The sequence below is a fragment of the Megalopta genalis genome, chromosome 6 (assembly GCF_051020955.1).
Source record: "Megalopta genalis isolate 19385.01 chromosome 6, iyMegGena1_principal, whole genome shotgun sequence".
In the NCBI taxonomy this organism is placed as follows: domain Eukaryota; kingdom Metazoa; phylum Arthropoda; class Insecta; order Hymenoptera; family Halictidae; genus Megalopta; species Megalopta genalis.
In genome coordinates this window covers 22,928,529-22,944,394 of record NC_135018.1, presented here as the reverse complement: position 1 = coordinate 22,944,394, position 15,866 = coordinate 22,928,529, and the positions used below count along the sequence as shown (strand labels likewise).

The 15,866-nt window shown below is 37.9% G+C and overlaps 2 protein-coding genes and 1 long non-coding RNA gene across 5 annotated transcripts in view; 2 read left to right on the top strand and 1 right to left on the bottom strand.

Moving 5' to 3' along the window:
• The window catches only part of qin (tudor domain-containing protein qin), a 467,903-nt gene that overhangs the window by 316,634 nt on the left and 135,403 nt on the right, over window positions 1–15,866 (top strand). The gene's annotated exons all lie outside the window — the stretch shown is intronic.
• The window catches only part of LOC143259711 (uncharacterized), a 175,815-nt gene that overhangs the window by 39,641 nt on the left and 120,308 nt on the right, over window positions 1–15,866 (bottom strand). The window lies entirely within an intron of this gene.
• The window catches only part of LOC143259712 (uncharacterized), a 126,383-nt gene that overhangs the window by 105,659 nt on the left and 4,858 nt on the right, over window positions 1–15,866 (top strand). The gene's annotated exons all lie outside the window — the stretch shown is intronic.

The window sequence follows — 15,866 nt, the reverse complement described above, 5'->3', positions numbered from 1 at the left end:
GGGAGAATATCATAGAAATGATCTCAATCAAATACGTTCAGAATCGATAGGATGGAATCTTTTTGTACGGAGAATGCAATTATAAATATAGAAAATATAAAATAAATGCGATAAAGTACATTAACCCTTTCGCTACGGCGGGCCTCGCCGCGGAGTCCCTCGTGTAGAACGGAGCACCCTGCCGAAAGCAGGAACATTAAGCGCGCGCAGTCTTCAGCATTCGGGGCCAAGTCTTTTGCTTCAAAAACGACGTTGTGACACTGCTTTTAGAAGCAAAATGATTTCTGTTCATAACAATTCGTTCATAATTTTCCGTGAACGTATTTTTAATTCAGCAATACAATTAATATTTTTACATTGCACAACAAAATAGTAACTATATTCATAACATATTATTGAGCAATAATGTTTTAATAATTATATTCTGTATGAAACTTCTCAAAACACGGATACACACATAAGCGAGGCGATAGCCCTTGTTTTAACTTTTGGCTCCATTGTTATGACCGGTGACTATAGTCACCCGTTGTGTATAGGTGGCATCTTGTGGCCGGTGACTATAGTCACCCATCGTATGCGGGTGTCGTTTTGTGGCGGGTGACTACAGTCACCCGTCGTAGCGAAAGGGTTGAGAACATAAGTACATTAAGTATTAGGTTGGAAACTATGAAACGGGCGTTTTTGGTTAGTCTGTGTTCAACTGCGACCGAGAGAGGCTCGTTACAACGTGCGCTCGATATTTTTATTTATAAATTTTAAAGGTATTCTTCTTACTCATTTTGTAAAATTTATTCATGTTTGTGTTCCATTTTTATTTTATATTTCTCCGAAACCAGATGGAAACAAAACGCGATTTACATCTACTATTTTTGTACGAGTACAAATTGAATCATAGTGCAGCTCAAGCTTCGGGGAACAATAATCAAGCTTTCGGAGATCGATCCACCAATGAAAAAGTGCTCGATATTGGTTCAAAAAATTTCGTTCTAGCAATTTGAGCATCGTTAATGAGCCTCCGTGGAATCCGATCCAGACACAACTATTCGTGAACTTGGGACTAAGCTAGGAATTAGCAATACGGCTGTGTTGAAACATCTGCGTGCAATAAACAAAGTAAAAGAATTGGACTCATATGTACCGCACGAACTGACGGAACTAACTAAGAACGCCCGTTTCATAGTTTCCAAGCTAATACACCATAATGAAACGATTTACTTGAAAACTTGTTCATTTCAAGTTTCCGAGAAGTGATGTTGTTTCGGTTTCGATATCTGTAACATCAAGATTGTGGCGTTTTGATGTCAGAGCAATTTGGTTCTGCGTTTTTTATGCTGATCCAGTGAAAAATTCTTATTCGCAAAGGTAGGTTGTTGCAAAATCCTTACAAATCCTTTGCAGCTCTTGACATCCAACAATATGAGAGATTTCTACAATTTTTATGTAATATTGGATATATTTTATTTTATCTAATCTTAATAATTTCATTTTTACACATAATCGGGGTTATGTACAGTAAAGTCTCCCTACAAGGCCCGGGGCTCGGAATTGATTGTCGATAGTTTTTATAGTTCTGACACTCTGGGATAGAAATAATTTCTTTTGTATTCGATCATGTCGGATTACGATGAAACACGTTAATCGTCAAAGTAAAAATTATATCATACCCACGCATCTCATTTCCTATAAAAAGTACCGATTTTTCCAGAATAAATGACAAGTTCTCATAATCGATGTCGCCCAAAATATGTCAATTATAATAAATTATGAAAAATCGTAAATCATGGTATCGTTGAGCGTTCATCACGATTTGTAAGTTGGTGTACGACCGAGCTGTTCATACACGAATTAATCCATTGCGTTTAGACGCACGAAGTTTGTGCTGGTCGATGAGCCGTTAATTAGCTTCCGCATCACGGACGCACCGGTATCAAATGGGATGAACGCGGGATCGCATCTACCTTTCCTACTGAAGTAACACGTACACGACAATGCGCGGAAACAATACACTAGAGCTCGGAATTCCTCGCAAACTAAATGAATGTATGCTCTCGTCTGCCATTAATATAACGAAATTATTAGGAATGCCGCTAAACTCCCTGGTTCTCGAAATATTTCTCGCAGCCAATGACGACGATAGAGTGATACGTTGACGGAAATAGAGAAAACATTTACGGGGCTTCACTACGCTCCTGTAGTGATCGTTTCGTCGTGTTTCTGTGTCATAAATGTTCGGATTTTAATAAACATGAAGTTGTGGAAAAATCGTGCAAGAAAACGAATGATTTAGCAAATATTATTTTTCCGTAACGCATTTAGATCCTTGATCGTTTCTTGGTTGTTGCAGCAAGGACATTGAACTTCACAAGTGCATGTTGCTATTTTAGACTACGTTATCTTTTTTTTAAATATATCATTTATACTTTTACCTGTGGTTAACTCCTAAAAGACAGCAAAGTAAGTATCAGAACAAGTTAGAGCTGACGAGTTGGCCATGGTAATATTCAAAGGACCATCTCGACTTCAAAATTCAATTATCCCACGTTTCGTTACTGTTTGCTCGTCACATGACAGGCGATCGATACACCACGGAAAAAAAGTAAGAGGGAGAGAGAGAAAAATTGAGGGAAAGTGAGAGAGAGAGGGAGAGAGATAAAGCGAGGAAGAGAGAAGGACGTTCTACCGGCGGCGGCGTCCCGAAATTAGTCAAAACACGCGTTTCATTCCCGTTTTCCGAAGTATTCCCAACGTAAGCCGGGTACCGTTCCGCGTTTCCTTTGTTAATTAACGACCGTTTAATTACCCGGCTGAAATTGGGTTGCCGGCGGAGAACGATGATTCGTAAATTGCCCAATTTTTCGACCGACCACGTGGAACGCGTTGCGCCGCGGCTGTTGTTCCGAACGATGTTGTTCCTCCATCGAATATCATGATAATTAGGATCCCGATGAAAATACCGTGGCTCGTGGATTCATAAATCGCCGATAGTTGATTAACCGCGCAGCACAGATAGTCTCGAGATCGATCAACGTTGCGCGCCGAAGATGGAAACTCGTGTACCCTCCAATAGTGAAAAACTGTTCCATCTATATTTTCCTCTTCGTTTCATTCACGCCAAACCTGAATTCGCCAACTTCAAATATTTTGTTTTACAATTATTTAAATTCTAGGGATGCTTTCATTGAAAATAATTAAATACGTTTCTCGAGTCAAGCACATTTTATAGAAACTCTCAATCAAGATCCAAACAAAACGTCATTTACAATAAGCTTTTAACTGAGTAGATTAAAATTTTTAAACCAGATTCGTAAATATATTGTTACGGCGACTTGTCCAAATCAAGTTGCTGTAATGTAAAGCTGCCCTGTTGTGAACAACTCCTTAGGAAATAATGGAAGATAGGGGTTGCCACGGAATAGTTATACGAACAGACAGTAGAGAGTCGAGATCGGACCGTCGAACGATCAACATTACGAATCCAAAGATCTGTAATATAATTGAATTGTGTTGTGTTATATTCTATATTAACACTTTATCGACCGCTAGCCTATTTATCGGCTTTTCGATTGACAATGTTTATCGATCGCTAGCCTATTAATCGGCTTTTCGATTGCCAATGCTTATCGACCGATAGCCTATTAATCGACTTTTAGCTATCGACGGTTTTCGCTTCTTTACTGTTTTGTTAGTAGCTGACCTCCTGTATGCTGACCTCCCCATATCCTTATGAATTATAATTATAATAATTATATTATTATTTATTATTATTTTTAAAGGAATAAGCACAACACAATGAATAGCGAAAATTTAGCCGGTACTGGGAGCAAATGCGCGCGCGACTAAGCCAGTCCTTACTGAGTGGCAGCCTCAACCACGACCGGACGATAAAGTGTTAATTGTAAATGAAATGCCACGACGCGAGAAAAACAGACAGGTTCGCAACAATATTATTAATCACAATAGATGTAGTTTTTCTCAACAAGTTCTTCTAAAATTGTTCCAATGTGTTTGACACAGACGTTCGACAGAAATTTCAATTGGAATGCTAGGACGAATACATTTCTTCTAAGAAGTTCCTTGTCATTTCTTCATGACATGTATACTCGACAGTTACAGCTAAGAAATTAATAGATCGTTTAGAAATTGTTTTCGCAAACTTTTCGCATTACTGCTAAAGATAATTCGTAAGACCTGTACGAGAAGCCGTCTGTTTTAATTTAAAAAATAGCTTTCTGCACAAATACACAATCTTTTTCCTATTTTTACTTGCAGAAACATGATCTAAACTCGATATTACAGATTTTGCGCTCAAAAATAATTCGCCCGTAGATTATATACATTGTTTAGCACATCAAATTAATCCTTTTGTAAATTAAGTTCACTTTATCGTAATTATTCGCAATAAAATGCATATTGAATTTAAAGAATTGAATGGCATTTTATGGATCACTATTGAAGATTATGATTTGTAATCGAAATTTGTATTGTTTCACGAATACGTATATAAATTCATATTAGATTTAAAAATTGAATACAAGACGGTCTTTTCCGATCCGTGAAATCGTTAATCTCATGTACGAAAAATTTAATTCGATTTGCAGAAAGGTGAATGTGACCCGCGATAAGATTAATTTGCCTCGTGAAAAAGTGCACATGATAAAACACACGAAACAACCAACACGCGAATAGTTTATAAATCAATTACAATAACCAGATCCGAATAGTAGAATTTTTTCACGAGCGACCCGCCATCGGACGTACAGCCGAAAACACGTCGATTCTTGAACGGTGTGCGATCGATCGGCACCAATCGCTTGGCATTACACGAAATCGCGTTAATTCAGTTCCGGCATCTGGGGTCAGACTGATACTTTCGCCGTTGGGAACGCAGCGAATCGTTCATAATTATTTGGTATTCGCCTGGCTGCCGAATAATTACACCTGTTTGTTCGTGGCATTTAATACAGCAAGTATTATTTGATTTCGCGTCTCTATTTACTCGCGCGTGTTTTATGAAATTTGGGAGGTGAGGCGCGACGATATTGCTCAGTCCAGGCTCGAACCTAGCCCAGCCCAGTCCGACAGAGAATACCGTCGGATAAATCGAACGCGAACGGGATGCGGCCGAAAAACCGTGCACGCCGTTCTCTGCGTACGAATCAAAACAGCTTGTCGCGTGTTGCATACCTGCCGTGCGCGATTGGCTTAACACATTCGCCGCATTCAACACCCTGCGGATTTTCCTATGTATCTACTCTCGCAAAGGGTATTAGCCGAATGGCACTCTTTGATTTTCGTAAAACTTACGTACAGTGGTCCGTGATTAAATTTACACGAAATCGATGAAATTTTCGAAACGTATACTATAACCATTGCAGTACTTTCTATTGTTACGGTGCCCGGAATTAGCAACGCAACTGTAGAAAATAGTGCAGAAGATTTTGGGAATTTTTAAATGTTAATGTATAACAAAAAATACGTAAATTTGAACAGATTGGAAGAATTTAGGAACTCTGCTATCTTCTCCTGAATTCATTAAAATTATTGAAAAGAGAATTACGTGTTTATTTCATTCGAGTTTCTTAGAATCGAGTTAAACAATTTTTATGTTGCATAAAGATCCGCAGCCTGGATATAACACCGTTGGAACATTATTTTATCAAACGTCAGACAAGTGATTTTCAGGCAGATTCGTCATGCAATGAAAAGGATTTAAAACAATATATAAGATGCAATACAGTGGCGCAATTTACACGAAATCCACGGTGCCACGAGTTCGATCGGGCCTCGTTTCAGTAGACAAGAGTAGATGTATGTATAAGTATGACTGCAATGAAGAGAATGGAGTCAGACGTACATCGATAGGATGATTTTATTTTAACTAATTTTCGTCTTACTTTTATATATGTCTAGTACCAATGGATAGTTGAGATTCTTCTAATTAAAATAAGTCCAAATACATAAATTGGACTGCGTTTATCGTGAAGTTTATTATTATAGATTGTTTATCAATTAATCCGAAAATGTAGTTTCCTACAAGTTTGATATCACTTTCTGATTTATCATGTCTTTTAATCAAACACTTTCTCCTTCGCAATCGAGAACATATTAGGTATCCTGATTTTTAGTTATTATTTCACACGTCAGAAGATATTGAATGTTTTTTTAAGATTGTGACTTGGTTATTAATTTGTATCTAGAGATTTATATTCACTGGTTTCGAGTTATATACATTTTTTTGTATTAAAGATATAAAAAATTGAAGTTATGAATTATTAAATTAAGCTCTATTATGAAATTGTTAAATTAATCTCAGTTACGTCGTGTGTCGGCACAATTTTATCACACGAATCTCAGCCACCCAATGATGCTAAGATTGCAAAGTTAAAGCGATAATGATTGAAAATGAAATTTTCTTTATTGCACGTTTATCTTTTGCTGGTCTCTCGGTATCCATTTAAATGCTGAACTTCGGCCGTGATTGCTTTATATTTTAGTTTATTTAAATTTTTAAATTATTCATGAGACCGGCACGTCAGTTTTTGCGGTAACTAGTGCGGATTTTATGCATTTATCATAGAAATGAGTAGGTCAAATGTAAAACAGTGAAAGCACCCAAAGAATTTCAAAGTACTGTCGTATTATTTCCAACTCGTTAAAATTATTCAGAAAAGAAATGAATGTCCGTGCCGCTCCGGTACTTCGCCATTGATGCAGACGGATTTTATTTTGCATAAAAATCTATAGTCTAGCGATAACCAAGGCTGGGGAAAATTTAAAATACTGCGATATAAAAAAAAAGATAGTAAACATTGAAATACTTGCATAGGTAAATACTATTTGAAAATACTATTTCGTTTAACGCTTACAACGAGGAAATGTAATAGTATTACCAAATACTATTTACATATGTAAATATTTCAATGTTTACTATATTATATCGCAGTATTTAAAGTCTTCTCAATCCCTGGTGATGGCACACTTATCCATTGCAACGAATAAAGCAAGTGTAACAAACGAACATCAATACACACAGTAAGGAACAAAAGTATTCTCACACCTTCTAAAACGGTATAACTTTCTAAAAACTGGTCTAAATGACTTGAATTTTTTTGTAAATGTTAGAGAGACTAGTTCATTGTGCAAAGGACTGAAATATTTTGTTTTTAATTTTGCTATCACATGGAATAAGAAAGAAAATGTAGAAAAACTTCTTACCCACTGCAAATGCATTTAGAACAACAGTATACGCAAACAACTGTTTTAGTTGAATGCTCAGTCCGTATGTAAATCAATTTGAAACCGCGTTCATCGCGTCGAGCGTTAACCTATTAGCTGTTGAAATCTTTTTGCAAAAAGTGTAAGTTACTTGTAATTATACTGTATATGTTTAATTTTCTTGATATTTCGTTTAAATGCCAGCACTTTCGTAAAATATGTAATTTAATAAAGTAAAAAAAATTTAATAAAGTACGTATATACGCTTCATAACCAGTTAGCCGTTTTCAACGATTATACTCGTTACGAAGAAATGATAATATTTTGTGTTACGACGGGTATACCTGTCAAAAACAGCTGACTGGTTCTACCTTGATGGAAAACATGGGGGTGGCGATTCAACATTATTTAACTTTTGTTCCGTCCGATTTTTCTGGACACGTGTACTGGAAAAAATAAATTTCGACAGTTTTTCCGGGGGGTTTTTTTTCCGAGCACTGTGCTGCGAGAAGAAACGGCGCGAGCACATCGACGCTGCGTGGCAGCTTCGCCGAGCTAAAATTCGAAGCTGACTCCGCTAAAAGACGTCTCCTCGGAAACGAGACTCGAAAGATCGAGGAGAGCCGTTCGCGAGGAAATTCTTCGAGCGTACGAGCAAGTTCGTTTCGTCTGGCGGTGGGAGGAACGGAAAAGCGCGGGACAACAGAGGGAACGTGGAAAATCCAGGGAAATAATCGCGCCGGTGAAATGAAGGAGAACCGACGGACGACGATAATCTGGCGAAGAGTTTGTAAAGGGTGGATCCAATTTTGTAGGTAAAGCAACGAATACGAGAACGAAATAGAAAGATTCAGAGAACGGTCTGAAGACGGTTCCCGGGGCTAAGTGGTCCCTTTATTTTAACAGATTAGCATCTGAGATCTCTTGTCTATTTTTTCCTTTAAACCTTCATTCAATTCAATGGACGGAGACGGATTTGAAAACCAGCTTGATGGAATATTTCATTTTCTTGCCTTCGCTACAAACATTTAACATGATTACCTAAGGTTGAAGCAGTTTGGCTTGCAGCTCGTGTGCCACCGTTTATTCAACACTTTTAAACAATAGGAGATGGTACAATTTATTATATTGTAATATATTGTACGCTTAATAATTCTATAATATCCTTCTTGTTATATTTATATATAATTATATAACATAACCTACATGATATAAATATATAATTTATAATAATATATAAAAATATACAATTTATATAATTTATATCTGAATTAATAAAAAATGTCTTTTTTGTTATTCGAAACCATTGCAATTGTCGCAGAAGCTTTTACCAGGAAAATTGAATTCGTTTGGTATAATTTTGAAAAAGTTATTCCTCTTTAAAAGGTGTCCGACTATTCTAATGATCAACTGCTTATAATCATATTTATTAATAGTAGTTGTAATAGAATTAAACGTGTTTTTCTGGAAGCAACTTTTTGTAATTACCAAAATTGTGTTACGATATTTCATTCGCTTTTTACAAAAAGTACTGGAACTTCGATATTTTTTTGAAATATTCGTGCCACGTAATATTCAAATTTGACGGAGAATTAAAATAGTGGATACATCAATAATAAATTTCTAACGAATACATTCGGATGTTTCATTTAAACAGCACACACTACAAAATGCTTATGTTATTTTAACGTTTAGGTTCACGCAAAGTGTTCAACGAGGACGAAAGATTCTATTTAATAATTACATTTGTTTGTTCAACTTGGAGTTTATAGCGAAAGAAATGCAAATACGAGTGTCGCGTGTTCGATGCAAGTAAAAACAACGAAATCGTGCAATAATGGTCATGACACAGTAAACATTGTTTTCTATTTTGCTCTTTCCTTCTCTGAACTGCGATTTTTGCAAATGATGAAATGTGCCCATAATTATGAAAGTGGTCTAAGTCATATATTTCTTGTTTCGAGATATTTAATGAATCGCATTTGAATAAATTAAAAAATATTTGTACATTATGCGACATTTTAATTTATAATTTTATTAGTCTTGATTAATGGAAATTTATTATAGATATGAAATTTTGTGTGAATTTCATAGGAAAATGTTGTTTTTAAAGCTTGAATTGACTTAGACCATTTTCAAAATTAACTGAATGTCCTATAATTGACTTAAAGTAATAAAAAATTGTGATTTTTATTTGAGCCGTTTATTTTGAAAGTGGTGTAAGTCCAATGTCATCGAAAGAAATTGTAAGTGGCGTTGCGTGGGGTATTTAGACAATACAAGCTCAGATTCGGCATTTTGAATTTCTTTAAAAAAAAGAACTTATACCACTTTCAAAATAAACGGTCCATTTGAAACAACAACTTTAACGAAATAATTCATAAACATTTATTAATCATTTTTAAAAAGTAATCCATTTTTATCATATAATTTTTATTATATAATTTCTTTAAATTGTTGACTTAGACCACTTTCATAATTAACACTAAATGAATTCCGTATAACGTTGTAATTACAACTACTATCTAAAGGTTCATTTTTGACGATATCGTAAAAATTACATTGAATAAATTTAGTTTAAAATCATGTCGTGTGAAATAAGTGACAAATTTTTTTTTTTTTAATTTTGACTTAGACCATTTTCATAATTATGGGCACAAATATCTGTTACAATGCTTTTCTTTTATTTTCATGCAAATTTCATCAAATGGTTCTACGCACTGAACACAGTGAAATGCAATGGTATCCGAATATTATTTTGCTTTTGTGTTCGATCATTGTTTCCAATATCCTGAGCATAAACGTTTGTATTTTTATAATTCCATCAGTTTTTCGAAACAATACGATAGAAATTGATAATTGAGAGACGAAGATATTAAGTGATATAACAGAGGTAGCGACGTGTCTCTTACATTTCGCTTAAGTAGAACATGCTGTCGATAGTCGAGCATATTCACGAGGCTAGCGTTTTATCATAAACGTCATCCGACCCATAAATTCTCAAATTCTCGCCTCTCTAAACTTTCACTAGCCTCTTTCACATGAACATTCACCTAAATGCTCGGACAATCGATAGTTCTGCTTCACTCTCTTTCAAGATCACTCACCAGATAAGATCCTGTCATAAATACTCGAAGGAGAAATTATTCGCAATTCACCTTGGACTCCTCTTGACTTTTGATCACTGTTGAAATGTTTGGTACACACTGCCATTCGTTTACTGCTAACACTGATGCATGGCTTCTCTACATGCAGGCTCTACCAAAACAAAGAACTATCCCTTAACATAACAAAATATCATATTTGTACATTTCTATTTTCTATTATTGCTAATGTTGGAATGTACAAATATGATATTTTGTTAAGTTTCTATTTTCTATTATTCCTAATAGAAAAATATACAAATATGAGAGTTTCCTAAGTTTCTACTTTCTATCATTCCTAATATAGAAATACACAAATATAAGAGTTTCTTAAGTTCCTATTTTCTATTATTCCTAATATAGAAATATACAAATTACGATACAGTTTTAATTTCTCTTTTAAATATACACGGTGTCTCAGTCAAAGGAGGCCACTCACAGTGGTGTGAATAATTATAAACTCGAGGCGACTTTTACATTGTTGCTGATATTTCAACAAAACCCAAAGAAGCTATACATATGTGTTTCTATTATTCTATTATTTCTAATATTAATTCAGTATCGCTTAAAAGGTAACAGCTACTTCGAGTCTATAATTATTCACACCACCGTATGTACGAAGCTACCCGACTCCAGCTTGCACGAAACAATCCATACAAAACTACACAACGAGCCACCACAATCGTCATCGGCGTAACTACAATTACAACTGCAAGCTCGCTGTAACCGTAAATACCAACCACGCACGCAGCGAATTCCGCATTACGAACCCTAAGTGCCAAAAGCTTCGACTGTCATGGAACAGCTCGTTTCTCGATATCGCGGGTCCTTTCGAGCCGCGGTATCCTTCGAGCGGATCGACAGGTCACCCTCGGCCTGGGATATCGTTGCGTACACGGCGTGCGTGTACACGTAGATCCCGAGTTTTCTCATCAGAGGCGAACTAATTACGCAGGTATCCTGCCGTTGCGGCCTCTCGCCGCGTTCCCGGTTACGAATTTCTCCCGTTCACGATGAAATTTCAGGCAGGATAGCGAAGAGGGCCTCACGGGGGTGGTGGGTTGTGGGCGGTCGAGAGAATCGGGACGAGGAGGATGAGGTCGAGGATGAGGAGGAAGTGGAGGAGGGCGATGGTGGCCGGTTAACGGAGAAGCTGCTGGTGGTGGAAGGATGTGCAACGGGTGGAAATACAGACGGAACGAACGGACGTTGCTTCGGGGCTAAACAGTGCGATGAGGGAGAGGACGCGGAGCGGGCGGAGTCGGTGAAGGGTGGCGGGACGGCCGAGAAGGGGCAACAGGGGCGGCACAGGGTGCCGAGAGCTTCGTTAAATAATTAATCGATCCGTACCGCCCGGCTGTCGAGGATTCCTTTCCATTCTCTCGCAGTTCGCACAAACGTTGCGCTTTCTGAGGTTTCTCGCAGCAGTTTCGCTCCGAATCCACCACCCCCATTCCTGCCCCCCACCCTGCCTCCCTCGCCATCGTCTCCGTAAAGGTTCAAAGGTGAAATCGCGCGATGGTGCGCCGGCCAAAACGGGGAAGGCCGACTGAAAACACAACGGAACGCGTCGATCATGCTTTTGACAAGGGACCGTTTTCGGCGCTCGCCAAGTTCTTTGCGAAACGAAGCTGTTCTAGCAGCTTAGCAATGGCGAGGAATGGTTAGACTTCACGGTTTGTCCGTTTGGACTTCCGCTGTCTTGTTATGTCGCTCAGGCATGCAGCTTGGGGTGCGAATTTCTTCCAGGCGAATTTAGAAATACAGTCATTTCTTCCGGAAGTGCCAAATTTCGGGTTGCTATGAATTTTTCTGTGCTGGTCTTAAGCCGACGTAATTTATTGCTACGTCGATGCTTAGGGTCGACGGAGTCGGTCAAGTATGTGATGCGGCACGAATTCCTGGAAGATAATATAAAATGGTTTGTTTGAGTGTAATTCAGGTATATAAGAAAAACCGCGAAGCTACAAGGTACTAGGTACTTGACCGTCGAATCGTGGCATGTGGCCTCCGAATTGGCTTCGAATGGTGGCAAAAAATTAGAAACAAAAAAGTTAAGCCATCGTTTTTATTCTAGCTAATATGTATTCATATTAATGTGTAATGGCATGATAGGCGTTGTCTTTTCTTGCCGACTGTTCCGAGTTTCTATAAAAAGGAGCCGCGAGGTACGAATAATCGTGTCTTAGCGCGACTTAGTATTCTCAGATCCGCGCGTTTCGATTCCGACTCCAAACATTTCTGGGAGAAATTACTGTAGGTTGTAAAGAAAATTTTTACACTGTTTAACAAGCTCTATGATTCTATAGTACGATTCTTTTTTACAAGCGCGTCAATGCACTCGGAAAGTACAAGTATACTATTTTCTTGTTTTAAATAGATATATATTGCAGGTAGATCGATTCTCTAGAACATTCTCGGTAAAATGGTATTAATGATATAATAACAACAAAATTAATACAGGTTTTAGTTCGTGTAGTACTGACAAGGGTACATATTCGAGTTTATGCAAGCCAATTTTTATGAAACTTGTGAGGGAGATAGTTTTTTTTTATCGACGTTCCAAGCTCGGGGTTAAAATCACAACAATTTTGAAAACTAGAGGATGTAGAGTAATACTAATAATTAAATTTCTCAAAAACTGAAGGCGTGGGAGAAAAATCTATAGAAATAGATTTAGAAAAGAAGGATGCAAAACTTGTTGGATAGTGTTATGTTTAGTTTTCGAGATAAATACGGATGCAAAAAGATAACTGAGGCAGTATTTCTTGCTAAAATCGAAGGTACGGCGGCTGCAGCAAAATGTAGACACAGACCTTATTCATAATGCATCTTGCTACTCTGAAAAGGTTGGGTTTCAACTTTCGACGGCCATAACTCAAAAAGTTGGAGTAATATCGACGGGCTGAGAGTTGAATTTTAGTTCATGCTCCGAGTTCTATGCGAATGTGTAATAGAAATAGAGATTCAGGAGTATGTACGTGTAAAGTGTGATCTATGACTGAGTTTATGTGGCAAATACGGAATAGAATTAGAGTTACGTCTCGATCACATGGGACTCGATTAAATTAGAATTTACGTTGTTTTTATTATCTCGAATAACGTTCCGTTAAATAGACATTTAATGACACATTCTCCAAAAGATATACTTTCGAAGACTATAGTTTCTTTCTAGCCAATAAAAAACACTCGCAACGTTAGGGATTTCTTATTTAAAAAAAAAAAGGAAACATATAAATGTGAATCCCGCGACACTGTCCATTTTTTAGTGTTACTTTTAAATTTCGCGACATTTAAATTTGTTGTACTAGATTGCCGTATATTTTTTGACATTTGACAAGTAGGAACATTGGCGGTGAACAAAAATGGGGAGATATTCGATTCACCAACGCCTGTTTATTATTAAAAATTTCGTACAGAATATGGAAGAGAAAACTGTCCATCGAACATGCAAATTGTAAGAATAATTTGATGGAAGTGGTTCACTTGCACATGAAGTTAGTTCCAGTTTTACATTGCCTACATGTCCATGTTTTATTTTGTACTAAAAATAATATATGTAAAATAATACAAAATAAAATATGGACATGTAGGCAATGCAAAAAACTGGAAGAAGCAATACACGGTTGATTTTTAAGCAAACTTTTTGTTTAAATCAGGAACTCCGTAACAATATAACTTGTCATATGCGTGCAGATATTCTTTCAATGTAGTTACTAATTTACAGTATAAATTGTTTAGAATTAATGCAATGGATTCCTCGCTAATCCCTTCCAAAATTTGAATGGCAACGACAAATAGAAAGCCGGTATCGTGCGAAAATAATTACAATAAACGATCGAACAATCCTATTCACCCTCAACAACCTCCCCCTCGTTTCCCTGAAACCGTTTAACGATAGAAAGGCGAGGAACGAACCCCTTCCATTCCTCAGCCTTTCGATTTCTTCGTCCAGACAGCTAGTGAAGCAGAATCGCGAGGCAAGATGAGCGATAACGACGAATGGCTATTCCTTTCGAAAGTGATTCCCAAATTTTACGTCGAGGTCAATTCCCGCACGCGAGCTCCGCGCTTCCTCGTGCTCCCCTTCCGTAGTCCGGCAATGCGAGGCAATGGCTGAGCAGACGGACAGAACTGCTCATAATAAAGGATTCGCGGATTCCTCAGGCGTAGGTAGTTCGGCTCGGATATAAATAAAACGTGACGAAATTCTTGAGAAAAATAAGCGAACCGTCGAGGGGAACGATGAGCGATAACGACGAATGGAGGGAGCTGTATCCCGTAACGGGCAATCTCGTTTCGGCCGGGCTCTTTCTATTTCCACGATGAAATTCTCTGCGGTAAGGAAATCATAATTAAAATCGAGCGACGGAAATTCCAGGATAAAATTACTCCCGACGTGTGCGCGCGCGCTTGCTTCCGTATGTATGAGTGCGTTGTGTGCGTGCTCGCGTTTGATTTGCGGAAGAAGATACATATCGGTAACGGCCGTCGCCACCCCCGCTCTTCAGTTATTTTCACAAAGGCAGGATCGCTCCAATAGTCCGGTAAACCGGAAATGATCCGGTTCACCGCCAAATTCTCCCTCGTCCACCCGGCCCTGCCCGCATACCTTTCGAGTCGACGCGTAACCTTCTATTAAGGTTATAGAAACACTTAACTTGTCGTTCATCGCAACACGAGGAATGCCTGATTTTACCGAATCCGAAATTCGGTTGCGTTAATACAGAGAAAATAGCGCCGGCCAGTCCCCGATATTAGCCCCTTCTCGTATGAATGTATCGTGAATAACGCAGTGGCCACGTTCCCACTGGTTTTACCCGCTCATTATACTTGACCCGGCTATTACAATATTTTCATTCTTCGTAACCACGGTATATTACGTTCTGCGAGATTAATCGTCCTATTTAAAAGTGGACCTCCAGACCTCCATGGCGGGGAAAAGGAAACGGACGGGATGAAAAAAGGTAAAAGGATCGGAACGTGTACTTTACGCGGCGCTGGCTCGAGGGTGTTCTTTGGCTCTGTCTTCATGGGTAGTACTTGTGTATTTAAAATCGCTTTTGTTCGGTAGTTTAACGGTAATTTCGTTTAATTAGTGTGTTGAAACGGTTAAACGCGCCGCTTTTTTCAGCGAAAACGGTATGGCTTTGCTGCACCCGTAACCAGGGTATAATATTAGACGTAGAAATTACTTCTGGGGTATCTTCCCGAAATAAATTTGTCGTTGATTTAAAAGGGATTCGCGCAATCGGAACTTGAGAAATTCGTCCTTGTTTTCGACGAATTTGCACCGTTTTCCGATGAATTTCTTAAGAAACATTAGAGATTTTTGATGCTAGAATCCCCATTACTTCTTCAGCATGACTTTGAGCGGGGATCAGAGATTGAGAATATGTAACTTCTTATTCAGAAAAGTAGCTTCTTATTTCCTTATATTTTGGGATGCCTAAAATTGAGAGACTTGGTGGAAAACTGGCATATGCCTCTATTTTAGAATTTGAGAAC